The sequence below is a fragment of the Dermacentor albipictus genome, chromosome 4 (genome assembly GCF_038994185.2).
Source record: "Dermacentor albipictus isolate Rhodes 1998 colony chromosome 4, USDA_Dalb.pri_finalv2, whole genome shotgun sequence".
Taxonomy (NCBI): Eukaryota; Metazoa; Arthropoda; class Arachnida; order Ixodida; family Ixodidae; genus Dermacentor; species Dermacentor albipictus.
Window position 1 is genome coordinate 86192178 of NC_091824.1, and position 13010 is coordinate 86205187.

A 13010-nucleotide genomic window follows, 5' to 3' on the forward strand; every position below is an offset into this window, starting at 1 on the left:
CACGCACCCGGACTACCTAGGCGAAGCAAACGAGTGGCTAGATCGAGACATTGAAGTATGGGAAGTACGGGTTGCCTTGCACGATCTCAACAGCAACTCCGCCGCTGGTCCCGACCGCGTTACGAACAGAGCGCTGAAAAATCTAAACGAAGCGGCGATAGAGAACCTCACGGCATACTTCAACACTTGCTGGCGAGCCGGATCATTACCTCGGCAGTGGAAAGCAGCCAAGACCATCTTGATTCCCAAGCCGGGCAAGCCACCCAACATTGAGAACCTCCGGCCGATCTCGCTTACGTCCTGTGTGGGCAAAGCGTTGGAGCATGTACTCATGAACAGGTGGCAGAGGTACCTGGAAGATTCGGGGCTCTACCCAAACACCATCATCGGGTTCCGCAAGAAGCTCGGAACTCAGGACGCCATGATACAACTGAAAAATGACATCCTCGATGACACTACCAACACGAAAGACAAGCGAGCCATCTTGGGTTTGGACCTGCAGAGCGCTTTTGACAAAGTAAGACACTCTGCGATTCTGGCCCAGGTGTCACGGCTAAAGATGGGCAAGAGAACTTATGCGTACATCAAGGATTTTTTGACGGAGCGGACTACTGAAATCATCGCCGGTGACCTGCGGCTCCAAAAGAAGAAGCTCGGCAGTGTCGGGACCCCCCAGGGCTCAGTCATCTCGCCATTGCTTTTCAACCTTGTAATGATAGGGGTGGCCGAGCGCCTCTCACGAGTCGCGCGGGTCCGACACACCATCTATGCCGACGACATAACGCTCTGGGTCCCAGGAGGAAGCGACGGACACATCGAGAATACATTGCAAGAGGCGGTTGACGCTATCGAGGAGCAGCTGAGCAAGCAGCTGAGCAGCTGAGCAAGCAAGCAAGTCTGAGCTGTTGGTGGTTCCTCCGAAAAGGACAGCTAGGAAGACGAAAGGCAACGAGCCTACGAGAGAGCAAGACACAATAAAGATCAAGACGAGCGGTGGTCACATGATCCCGGCTGTCGAGAAGATCCGAGTGCTGGGGATGCTGATTGAGCGCAAACGAGTCAACGGCGAGACGGTCAACCGTCTGGCGGCCAAAGTCACCACGGCCATCCGCCTCATTAAGAGGGTGTCGCACAGAACAGCAGGCATGAAGGAAGAAAGCCTCACCCGGCTAGTGGAATCCTTCGCTATAAGCCACATTAGATACGTTGCTGCTTTCCACAACTGGAGGCAGTGCGAACGCAATAAGATAAATGCGCTCATACGCAAAGCGTACAAGGCTGCACTCGGACTTCTCGACTGCACAAGCACCGACAAGTTCCTGGCCTTGGGAGTGCATAACACCCTGGAGGAAATCGCCGAGGCGCAGAGGACCGCTCAGCTCGCGCGGCTATCAGAAACAAGAACGGGCAGACAAGTGCTGCGTGACCTAGGTCTGGGACCAAAGGAACTGGGACCCGAAAATACAGAGGTGCCTGTACCGGACGCAATTAGTAGACGGCTACGGGTATGTCCGGTGCCAAGAAATATGAACCCTGAGTTCCACAAAGAGCGGCGGGCGGCGAGGGCCAAGGCGCTCATCGATCTCCATGCCAAAGACAGGGGTGCCGTGTTTGTGGACGCGGCAGAGTATCCCCATGACAGAAAGGCATTCGCCGCTGCAGTCGTCGGGGCATCGACCGGTGCAACTAGAACAGCGGCGAGTGTGCGGACTCGAGGGGCGCATCAAGCCGAGGAGGTGGCCATTGCTTTGGCCATCGCCGACCCCGAGTGCACGACTGTGCTCTGTGATTCTAGGACGGCAGTGAAAAATTACGCCAGAGCAAGGGTGTGTGGTGAAGCCGCGCGTGTGCTGCGTGTGGTCGATCTCGCGAGTGAAAGTCGGTGTGTGGTGATAAAGTGGTTTCCGGCCCACATGGGCAGTGATGTGTCGGATCGCGGCAACGCTAACCACAACGAGACGGCGAACGCGGCGGCGCGAGGACTAACCAACCGCGCCGCTGCTACTACAGCCGACCCGTCGTGGTGGTGGGAAACCAAGGACAAAATGACTTCGTACAATGAAATTGTGAAATGGTACCGACTAGAGCGCAGGACTATGCCGCCACCTCATCCGGGCTTGACCCGTAAGGAGGCGGTTTTATACCGACAACTTCAAACGGGGTCGTTATTCACCCCGGTGCTGATGAGGCACGTGTGTCCAAGTGTTTATGAAAGTGATCTGTGTTGTGTGTGCCGAAAGGAAAGAGCCACTGCAGCTCACATCCTTTGGGACTGTGCTAAGAATCCGCATGAAGCTGCAACACTAACAACGATCCCGCCGCGGCTCGAGGCCGCAACGAGATGCTATGACCAAGAGTGTTCAAACCCAGGCCGTCCAGCAGATCTCGGCGGCCCTCGAAAGGCAACGACCGAGCGAAACCGGAGGGAGGCTGCCACCCCAAAGGAGGGGCAGGCGCGGTCGACCAAAGGGAATAGTGCGGCCGCGGCCGAAGTAGAGGCGCCACACGCCGCGAAGACGTCATGGCCGCGTCACGGTAACGCCTCCCTAACAGGGGAAGGCTAACCGTTCTGCAGGCGTTCAGAACAAAGTTTCGTCACTCACTCACTCACTGAAAAGTGTTTCGTATTGCTGTTTCCAGGTGTCAGACGACAATTTCCTTTTGGCATTTGTTTTCCTTTTTTTCATTTCAGTCTTTATTCATGTGAAATGTGGTTCTTCGTAATTTTTGGAAGGACCAATTCAGAGAGAAATATGTAACCCCTCGACTTTTGAGGGAAAACAAGCGCTTCAATGCAGAACGACGTGTCGCTGTGCCAAAAATCTTTAATGATCTGCTTCATAATGTCTTTCGGTTCATTCAAAAAGAGGTTTGACGAAATTGTCATCTTCCGTTTGAGTTTTTCGTTGCTCTGTTGTGTGGGTATTTGTTTATTTGATGGAATTCCGTTATCTTCACCTATATTTCTATTTAAGTGTTAAAAATGTTCGCTTTCCGTTTTAATAACATGTATTACCTTTTATTTTTATTTTCTTAGTTTGCGCTATGTTTTTTTCGGCACCAAGGTAGCGCCTGTACACGCCCTGGCCTTATCGCTGTCTCCGACCTTTCTGGGCCTAGTCACACAAGCGGTTCGGGCTTGAACAGGCCCTCCTACCATGAATTTCTTTTAGTGGTGCATAATAACGGTTATTATTATTATTATTATTATTATTATTATTATTATTATTATTATTATTATTATTATTATTATTATTATTATTATTATTATTATTATTATTATTATTATTATTATTATTATTATTATTATTGAGGGACATAGACAACGAATACCGATTTTTAGTGAGAAGGGATTTATGCTGATCCTTTTATGAAGCAGTGACGTGTGCAAGTATCTCCACATGCAGACGGGAATTCCACAATATTTGCAACCTCATTGTGAACTAATTAGGGCAATTAAATAAAACTCGGAGTAATGATAGAGTCCTCTTAGCGGCCAATTTGATTATGATTTGTTTTGGGATAGTTTTGATAAACCAAGAGTTACAGCCGTTTTCTGCAACCATATTCCCTCCGCAGACAGCCTGTATTGGCTGCCATGTCGACGGCCATGTATTGAAAGCCGACGGGAATTCTGTAACGTTTACAGCTTCACTGTGAACAAACTTCATCACGGCAAGTAAATGAAAGTCGGCATAATGACACAGCCCTGTTAGTGGCCGATTCCTGCGTGATGTTATCCACGATATCTACATTAGATTGAGAGCACAGAGCATTCGGGAGAAACTGAAAAATTTTTTCGTGTATGCGTCGCGTTGACAAAGGGACAATAACCATCGCCGCAGGGTAGCTATGCATGTGTACAGCGTCGCTGTAAAAATTGCAGGAGATCTAACGCACCTTGTTGGAATATATACATACGGCGAACATTTGTTTCAACGCATAGAGAGTGCTGGAACCTAGCTTCTGTGTTATTTCAATGTCAGTGCAAAGTTATACCGGAGACCTGTCTGTCTGTTAAGTGTGATCTGTTCGGTAAGAAACCAGCAGCATATGGAAGCCACACTCAAGGAAAATCCGGAAGGATTCGCAAAGAGGAGGTTTGCATTATAAGTTCCAAGTCAAGTCTCAGGAAGTGTCATACGGCTGGTATCAGCTATGTTTGCCAATGTGCCGGCATAACTACGGGTTACATTTCGGGGTAGTATGTGATGTGTGACACGGTTTTCACGTTTGTGGTCCAGTTTTAGAAGCATTGCAAATAATTGACAAACCCTCACTTTTTTTTTCTCCTATATTCCCGCGCCATACGACGTTCGTTCTTTTCTTTTTTCTGGTATTCTCCGTGAACTAAACCAGGCACCATTCATGTTTAACGGAAATAAGGGGCACGTGGTGGCTAATGTGTAGGCAAATTTGAAAGTGTAAGAACTAAGTGGTCTTTGCAGTAAATTAAGTATGCATGCGACCGAGAGCATTACCGTAGTATTTTACGAATAAGACAACATTTCTTCCGCATCCCTAGGATAAATATATCACATTTAATGAACAGAGGGCTGCGTTGAGGACAACGTGGTGAATACGTTTAGCTGAAGTAAATTCAGCGCGGATAAATTACTGTCTTGGCAATATTATTTAATAAGTATTCGAAGGCGTTATATGCATGAATGGTATCAAACGGATAAATCAAATACGGACAACGGTTTAAAGTATGTGATTCAATTATAAACAACTGAAGGGTTTATTGCAACCACACAAAAGAAACAGCTTTGCTAGAAATTGGGTCCATCCTGACAGGTCAGACAAGTCTGCTGCAATTAGTAGCAAGTATTTCCACATCACTGTTTCAGGCGTAGCTTTACTTGCGTCCAGGTGATGTTAGCTTAAAGGGTGCGAAAAAAGCCTAAATAAATTAATATTATTAGATAATTTTGGTACTTCTGCCAAGATTGCTTATTAGAAACGCATGCGAAATATGCAGTCCCACCAGAGCAAGCACGGAGGCTGTTCAAGATAACCTACGTTTGTAGTGCCGGTAAAGAGTGGCTCCATTGGCGCTTCACACGTGTCGGCTAGCCTGCCGTATGAGGGAAGTGGTGTGGTATTCTGTAAGAGTCCACCTTTTGGACTGTCCATTTCGGCCACTGCTGATTGGATGCAGCTGTACGAGCGAGGAGCAGACGAGTGGCCCTAGCCAATAAGCAATGGCCGAAATGGACAGTCCACTAGGTGGATTCTTCCGGAACCTCCCCTGCTCATCACAATCAGGACCTGTGTTCACATTAACGAGGTTATGTCGCTCAGAAAGATTTAGTAGCATTTACTTCTCGTTGTTGTCGGTATAGCCATCTAGATCTTGTGTGTGTGTGTGTGGGGGGGGGGGGGGGTTAGGGGCATTCATGTCCCCTAATAGGATAATTTCGGCATAATTCCCGAAACCCTTCATATCAGCACTTAGGTATTCCACTGACTGTTGATTATTGTCTTTGTAATTTTTTCCGGTCCACAAATACATTACGCCTAGCCAAGTTTTCTTTCCACTCATTGTACATGATAACCAAAGACGGTCTTGACATTCTGAATTTACTCTTTTCCATTTGGCTCCCTCACGATCTGGTTGTGATGCAAGCCACCCAGTGGTAGTTACGTGCGCCTCCCCCGCTGTGACTGGTTGGCCTTTTGGGTGAGAGCAGCCACGCAGCTCCCAAGGTCACGAAAACCGAGCGATTTTAGTACAGGGGAGGTATTCGGTAAGAGTCCACATAGTGTACTGTCCATTTCGGCCATTCCTGATTGGCTAGGGCCGCTCGTCTGCTCCTCGCTCGTACAGCTGCGTCCAATCAGCAGCGGCCGAAATGGACAGTCCACTAGGTGGACTCTTACAGAATGCCACCCCAGACTACGCGGAAAGTGGGAAACCCGGTAATTCACCAATTATTACATTCTTGTGACATAAGGATTTTATGATAAGCTGAGAGAAATGGTCATTGACGACGAAGGGTATATCTGCATTGGGAGTGGCTATAAAAGCACCATTTTGAATATGGGATATGTAGTTGGGAAAGAAAGCAGGGATCGAAGAATGGCAACTGCAAATTTGAACAATGAACAAATTACAAATAGAGTCACAAGAGTCGATGAAGAATTTGGCAAATGACCAAGCAAAGAGTGGGATTATAGTGAGCTTCTAAATGTAATTACGACAGAAATACGGAGAGTAGCAACATGCTTGTTGAAAAGGAAAAAAAAGAAACCCAAAAGCTGGTAGAACGGAGATACGAGAAGCGATTACCAACGACAAAAAGCATCGCGAGAGCACAGGCACGCAAAAAAGAAAGTAAGGCACAGTCACAGCAGGATGAAGTAGCCAGAACATGGAAATATAGCAGGCGAAAAATTCTATGCTTCAAATACTGGTTCCAGCAAAAATAAAAGCTGAAAGTGAACCTTGGCTGCCAGGAATACGTGGGGAAAGGAAGGCCGTACCTCGAATATTTTCGAATCACATACACTCATTAGGCAGAATGTCTGGAACAATGCAATAACAAATCCTACACAAAGAAAGAAAAAAATTGGAAGGTGACGCGGCATTTAATTACATCCAAAAAAAAATAACAGCAGAATCTTTCCAAGGCAATGATGAGGTAGCATTTGAGGAGGAAAAAGCACATAAGAGAACCAGATCGAACGGGAGCTGGTGCTGACAAATTTAAACTGGGAGAAAGCCGCGGAGAAAATTCCTAAGCGCACAGCCACAAGGCTAGACGAGGTTCCCGTTAGGCTGATTAATGAACTAGGACCAAAAAGTAATGAAGCTCTATTTGAAAGAAGTGGAAAACCTTAAAAGATAGTCGAATGCCGGACAGTTGCCGACAAAGTACAATGAATTTTACATATGAAGGCAAGGGGTAGACTATAATATTCACTCATGTAGATCATTGACCATTACATCGGTAATATATAACTTAGCAATGCAGGCCAATTATTTAAAGCTGCAAGGATGGACAGAGAATAAGGGAATATCAGAGGAACTTCAGAATGACTTCAGTATTAGTAGGCGTCTCAATTATAACTTATTTTCCTTACTCAGTGTACTGAAATATCCAGAGTAGAAAGGAGGCTTTTTTGACATTACAGGAGCGTATGACAACATATACTCCAACATTTTGTGGGATATTCTGCAATGCTTAGGCGACGATTGTATAAAGCTTTTGAAAGAGATTTACCTAGGAAATACCGTTTGCGTTGAATGAGAAGGCAAGAGGAACGACGGGAAAGTTGAGGTTAACAAGGACCTGACGCAGGGGGTGCCCTTTGTCCCCACTGCTGTCTATGATGTACATGGTAAGGATGGAAAGGGCGCTAGGGCGAAGCAATATCGGGCTTAAACTCCCACGCAAACAGGCGAGTATAATAGTAGAGCGGCAGCTTCCATATTTGTTTTATGTGGACGACATTGTGTTGCTAGCTAACAAGCAAAGGGATATGCAACGTCTCGCTAATATCTGTGGACTGGAACGTGAGAATTTAGGTCTGAAATTTAGCGTTAGAAAATGAGGAGTAATGGTATTTAATGAAAACAGTGAAGAGACCGTGTAAATACAGGTCAGAAAATACCTTGGGTAAAAGAATATAAAAACCTTGATAAGTGAAGGCAATACATATATGGAAACACACACACAAAAAAAGAATAGCAGTAAAGGAGAAGACAAATGCGGCCATAATCAAACACAAAGCGCTATGGGGATACAATAGGTACAAGGTGCTCCTGGGTATTTGCAAAGGTGTAATGATTGCAGGGGTTACATTTAAGAATGCGGTTGTTTGCTCGAAGTCAGGGGTACAATCAGGATTCGATGGCAACCAAACGTCAGTGGGGCACCTCGTATTGGGCGTTCACTGGAAGACTACAAATTAAGCTGTGCAGGGAGATAGGGCCTTGAAGCTAAGGAGGCTCAGAGTAAAATTGATTATGAATAACGACTGAGAAATATGGAAGGAAATAAATGGGCTGGGAGGGTGTTCAGGTACTTGTAAAGGAAAAACATTGATTCAGAGTGGAGGAAAAGAAATAGGAAGTTAACCAGCAAGTATGCGACCGGTATGGTGAGCAACATGGTAACAAAGAAAGTAGGGCGGATTGTCAGAGAAGCTGAGATAATCTCGTGGGTGGCGGCAATGGCTATGAGTAACTACTTCAGAGGATAAAAATGAAATCAGGAAAGAAAACAAAGTTACGATAACTGAAAGGGAAGCTCATTACTTTTCCAATTGAGATCAGGATACTTTAGAACACGCACTTATGAAGCGACATACAAGAACGAAGAAGACGCATCTACTTGCTGCGCTAAAGCCAGCAAAAGGATGGAGCGTGTTTTATTAGAATGTGAACATATCAGCCCAGTGGTCTACTTAGGTACCTCTGGCCTTCTTGAAGCCCTTGGGTTCAGCGAGAGCCGGGGAAAGCAAACCTCTCCGCAAGAGAAATTAGTAATAGACGATTGGAATATTTGTGGGAGAAAAGTAGGCAAACGACAAACACCAGAGGCGTACAACAACAAAATTCCCAATAGGGGTTCAGAGAGTTAGTTGGTGGGAATTCTTCGGGTTTGTTTTCCTTTTCTTTTTTTAACATAGGTAGGAGATTAGTCCATATAGTAACAATAGCTTGGTGGTGCAATCCGTATGCCCGTTCCAAAGGGGAGTTCGTCGCATCCATCAATCCGTCCATCCATCCTTGGCGGTGCCGGCCGTGCGTGGAACAGAAAAATCCGACTCCATTCCACCCTGTGAGAGCGTACGTACAACAAAGTGGCCGCCGACGTTACGCGCCACCATCAGAAGCGACGTGCGCTCGGGCACACGTGTGCGCAAGTGTAGCATGCATTCCTATTCTAGGCGCTCCACCAAGACCAAGTGCATATTTGATACGAAATGGAAGTTTAAAAGTAAAATGCTTCACAAAAAATGCGTAAAGTACAACTTACATGCAAGCTTAAGTTGACAAGGAAATTTATTCACCCGTAGGCACGGTTATAACTGTGGTATGAACGTAAAGTATAATGTAAGGTATTGCACATGTAATAGATCATACTTGATGTACACAAAACAGAATAGCAAATTAAATAAATGGTGTCGGTTTAACACTGGCTTTGCCACAAACAACAACAACAACAACAACAACAACAACAAAACATCATTACAGTGTCCACTCAAGAGCATTATTGTCAGCTTCGAATTTATGAAAGACACCCGAGGCATTACAAATACAAAGATTCAGCTCAGGCTAACAGAACTGAGCATTATTCTGGCTGTAGAATGACTGCCTCGGGAGACGGTTATGTACCGCGTAGACCAGCGCCGAAAAACTCAGCTTCACCGAGTTTTAACAACTGTTCTTCAAGATGACCCTATACTATCACCCGTAGTTTCCGCATTCTGGGGTACGTTGCTCTATTTCATTGCCGCGATCGTTCTGCAATGTTGCGAAAGCACCACAAAATGTAGCCGATCTTGGCGATGTGGTTGCCGCACGATGAATATTCCAAACGTTCTTGCAACTAGCTTCCAGAGGGTGCGTGCTACAACGCACTCCTTTACTAGATGCGCGTTGGTCTCTGTTTGTGCGCAATGCATGCATTTATTATTCGCTACCATATGCCAGCGTCCAAGCCTGTCTCTTGTAGGTAGAATGCCACACTGATATTGCCAATGAAAATCCTTCAGTTGAGAGGGCAAATCAGGTGAAAGCACGGCTGTCCATGTTTGTGTAGTAGTGGTCCACGGAGATGCAGCTGTCTCACACAACATTTCAGAAAGCCTAGAAACTGGTGTCGCACGTCATTTTGTAATTCTTAGTTGTACAAGCTGGCTTTGCAAGCGCGCAGCCGCCGCCTACTGCGGTGCTGGCGTTACCATCGTCTGAAGCATGTTGCCTGTACTCTGCGGCATAAGCGTTCGATGGTAATGGTCCAGCCAATAAAGGAGCAATGGCCTATCTGGATACTCATCATCATCAAGTAGATCACATGTACTTTTAGAGCACAACAGCCTACCAAATGTAACTATGCACGGCAAGCTGCAGCCTCCGCTGGATTTCGGCAGCCGCAAAAACTGCTGCGCTACGTATTGCGACTTGTTTAGCCAGAACCATAAAAAAATAAGTGAGTTTACTACGCGTATTGTTGGTGACAGCGGGAGAGCTACCCTTGCAGCAAACCACAGTTTACTGCACAATAGGTTCTTAATGAAGAAAGCCCTTTCTGCCAGCGGCAGTGGCGACGCAGTCACTGCTTCCGACTGTTCTTTAATGGAGCTGGCAATGTCTCGCCACGTGTGAGGTGAAACACCACTTGTACAAAATATGATCTCTAGTATTTGCATATGCTCTGTCTGCTTAATGTCCCTTGGTTGTGTTATCCCAGCGCGGCCTAAATTTAGTGCTTCACATTTCCTCATATTTATTTTGCCCCCTGACTTTGAAGTGTATTGGTTATAAATACGAAATACCTCTACAAGACTGTCCCCATCCCGTAAAAACAAAGTAATGTCATCCACATGCGCAGATACTTTTACGCGCCCTGTTCCCGGCATAGGAAGACCTCTTACCAACAGGCTCTCGCTGAAACGCCTTAACAACGGGTCAATCGCAAGCACGAACAATAAGGGTGGCAAAGTACAGCCCTGCCGCACTCCCCTTGTCACATCAAATCTAGGTGTCGAAATGCTGGTAAGAAGTAGCTCAGCTGTTGTTCCTGAACACAACATCCGCCGGATGTCTAGAAACTCTTCAGGGAAGTTATCAGCTTCGTAAAACCTCAAATAAGTACTGGTCTTCTAGGCGGTCGAATGCTTTGGCTTGGTCTAAGCTCACTAATACTCCTGAGGCCTCACGCGCTGTTGTGTAATCTATGATATCACGTGTTAAGTTGACAGACGAAAATATACTCCGACCAGGCACGGAACATGTTTGATGTACACTGACTATTTTCGACAATAATATCTTCATGCGGTTTACAAGAAGGGCTGTCAATATTTTATAGTCTGTGTTGAGCAGCGTTATAGGCCTCCAGGATAAGGGTTTTGCAAGGTTGGAGTCTGGCTCTGGCAAGAGCATTACGTGGCCCCCATTAAACGATTTAGGAATACCTTCCCGTGCAAGAATGCCGTTAAGGAGCGATACTAAGGTAGTACCTACTTCCTTCCAGCAAGACCGGTAAAATTTGACTGGCAAGCCATCTGGACCGGGTGATGATCCCTTGTTCATAGATCGTATAACATGAAAAACTTTTTGCAGATTTGTGTGTTTAGAAAAAGTTTATTTCGACAAGAGACGATACGAACACTGAGTCATAATCACGGCACAATTCCACGCGGACGATAACATGTAAGACACGAAACACAGCGCGTTGTCAACGCGAGTAGTGTCCGAGTCCTCACGCACCAACATATAAACACGTATACTCACGGAAAGGCACAGTTACACATAAACTAAATGCCACATGTACAAAATGATTTTCAATATATACAGTGTGCACAATGGTTATATACAATGATGATGTGATAGAACACTTTACATAATTTTGAAGTGATATGCACGAGATGTGTATATACAAAAATGATCATGTATACGAGAGGACACACACACAGAAATCACGGCCACCTGCATTCTATGTGCATTAAATGAGTAATTCTGATGGTCTGGCTACAAGAACCAGGCTGGACGAAAATTCAGCCATACGCGTCCATTAGCCACCGACAGGAAACGACATGACCACTGTCGAAGGAACTCTTCTTCTCCAAGGAAGAACAACTCCTCCGACAGAAACGACAGTAGCTCAGAGTAGAGCCTCTCCATAAGTGGAAACAGAGCGCGGTGACGACGTCCCATGGCAACTGCCTCGCACCGGTTACGCCATAGACAGAAGGCCCCCGCAGCAATTAAAAGTCGCGCGAAGCGGCCACGTGAGCAGCGACCAGATGTAATAAAGCGGTTAACTCCAAGGCCACGAAATCCAGTATGCACGGCCCTCCAAAATATCCTGGCAACGACGCATTGCAGCAGTACATGTTTATTAGATTCTTGAAGGGGGCAATTGGGACACTGCGAAGATGGGACAACGCCCCACCGCTCAAGCCTGTCCCGAGTTGGAAGCACTTGCCACCCTAGACGCCACATGAAGTCGCGTAGGTGGCCAGGCAAAAATGACGCCGTTATCGCATCCCACGACACATTATTGGAACGTGCGAGGCGCGCTGGGGGAACTAGAGGAAGCAGTAAGGCTGACATAGTATCTACTACACGGTTTTGGAGAACGTCTACATCAGGACATACCTGTTGTATGTGGCGATAAAATGCCACGGTCGTACAGTAAAATGTAGGCGCGTTTAACACTTGTGGGCCGCGATTTAAGTGTACGCCCGGTAACATGTAGCGAATTTTCGTGCCAAGGAAATAGCAAGCAAGTTCACGCGCTGGACACTGATCATGCTGTAACAGACGGAGCAGAAATCGCAGAGCAAGCAGCCGGCAGCGGACAGACACGGATGGGAAGGCGAACCCACCGCGAGAGCGTGGTTGCCCAAGCGCCGCGCGACAGACTAGTTCTGTACGGCCCGACCAGAAGAAGGCACCAAGAAGGGACTGCAAGGACCTAGTAACCCGTAATGGTGGCTGTACGACGTGACAAACGTACCACACTCGGCCGCAAAATACAGACTGCGCTAAGTACCTTCTTTCTGATAGGGGTAAATCATAACCTTGAACATCTTCAATATTTCGCCTTACATCTTCAAGAATTGAGAGCCACACAGAGTCTGATATGCCATTAGAGGTGTAGTCAAGGCCTAAAATGCGAAGAGAATTGCTCTTTTGAAGACGGAAAACGGGACTTAGGCGTGTCTGTGGTGAACCAATGAACAAATAACGACATTTTGAAAAATTTAGCGCAGCACCTGAAATATTTCCGTACTCAGTGAAAATTCGAAGGCTACGGGTTAAGCTATCTTCA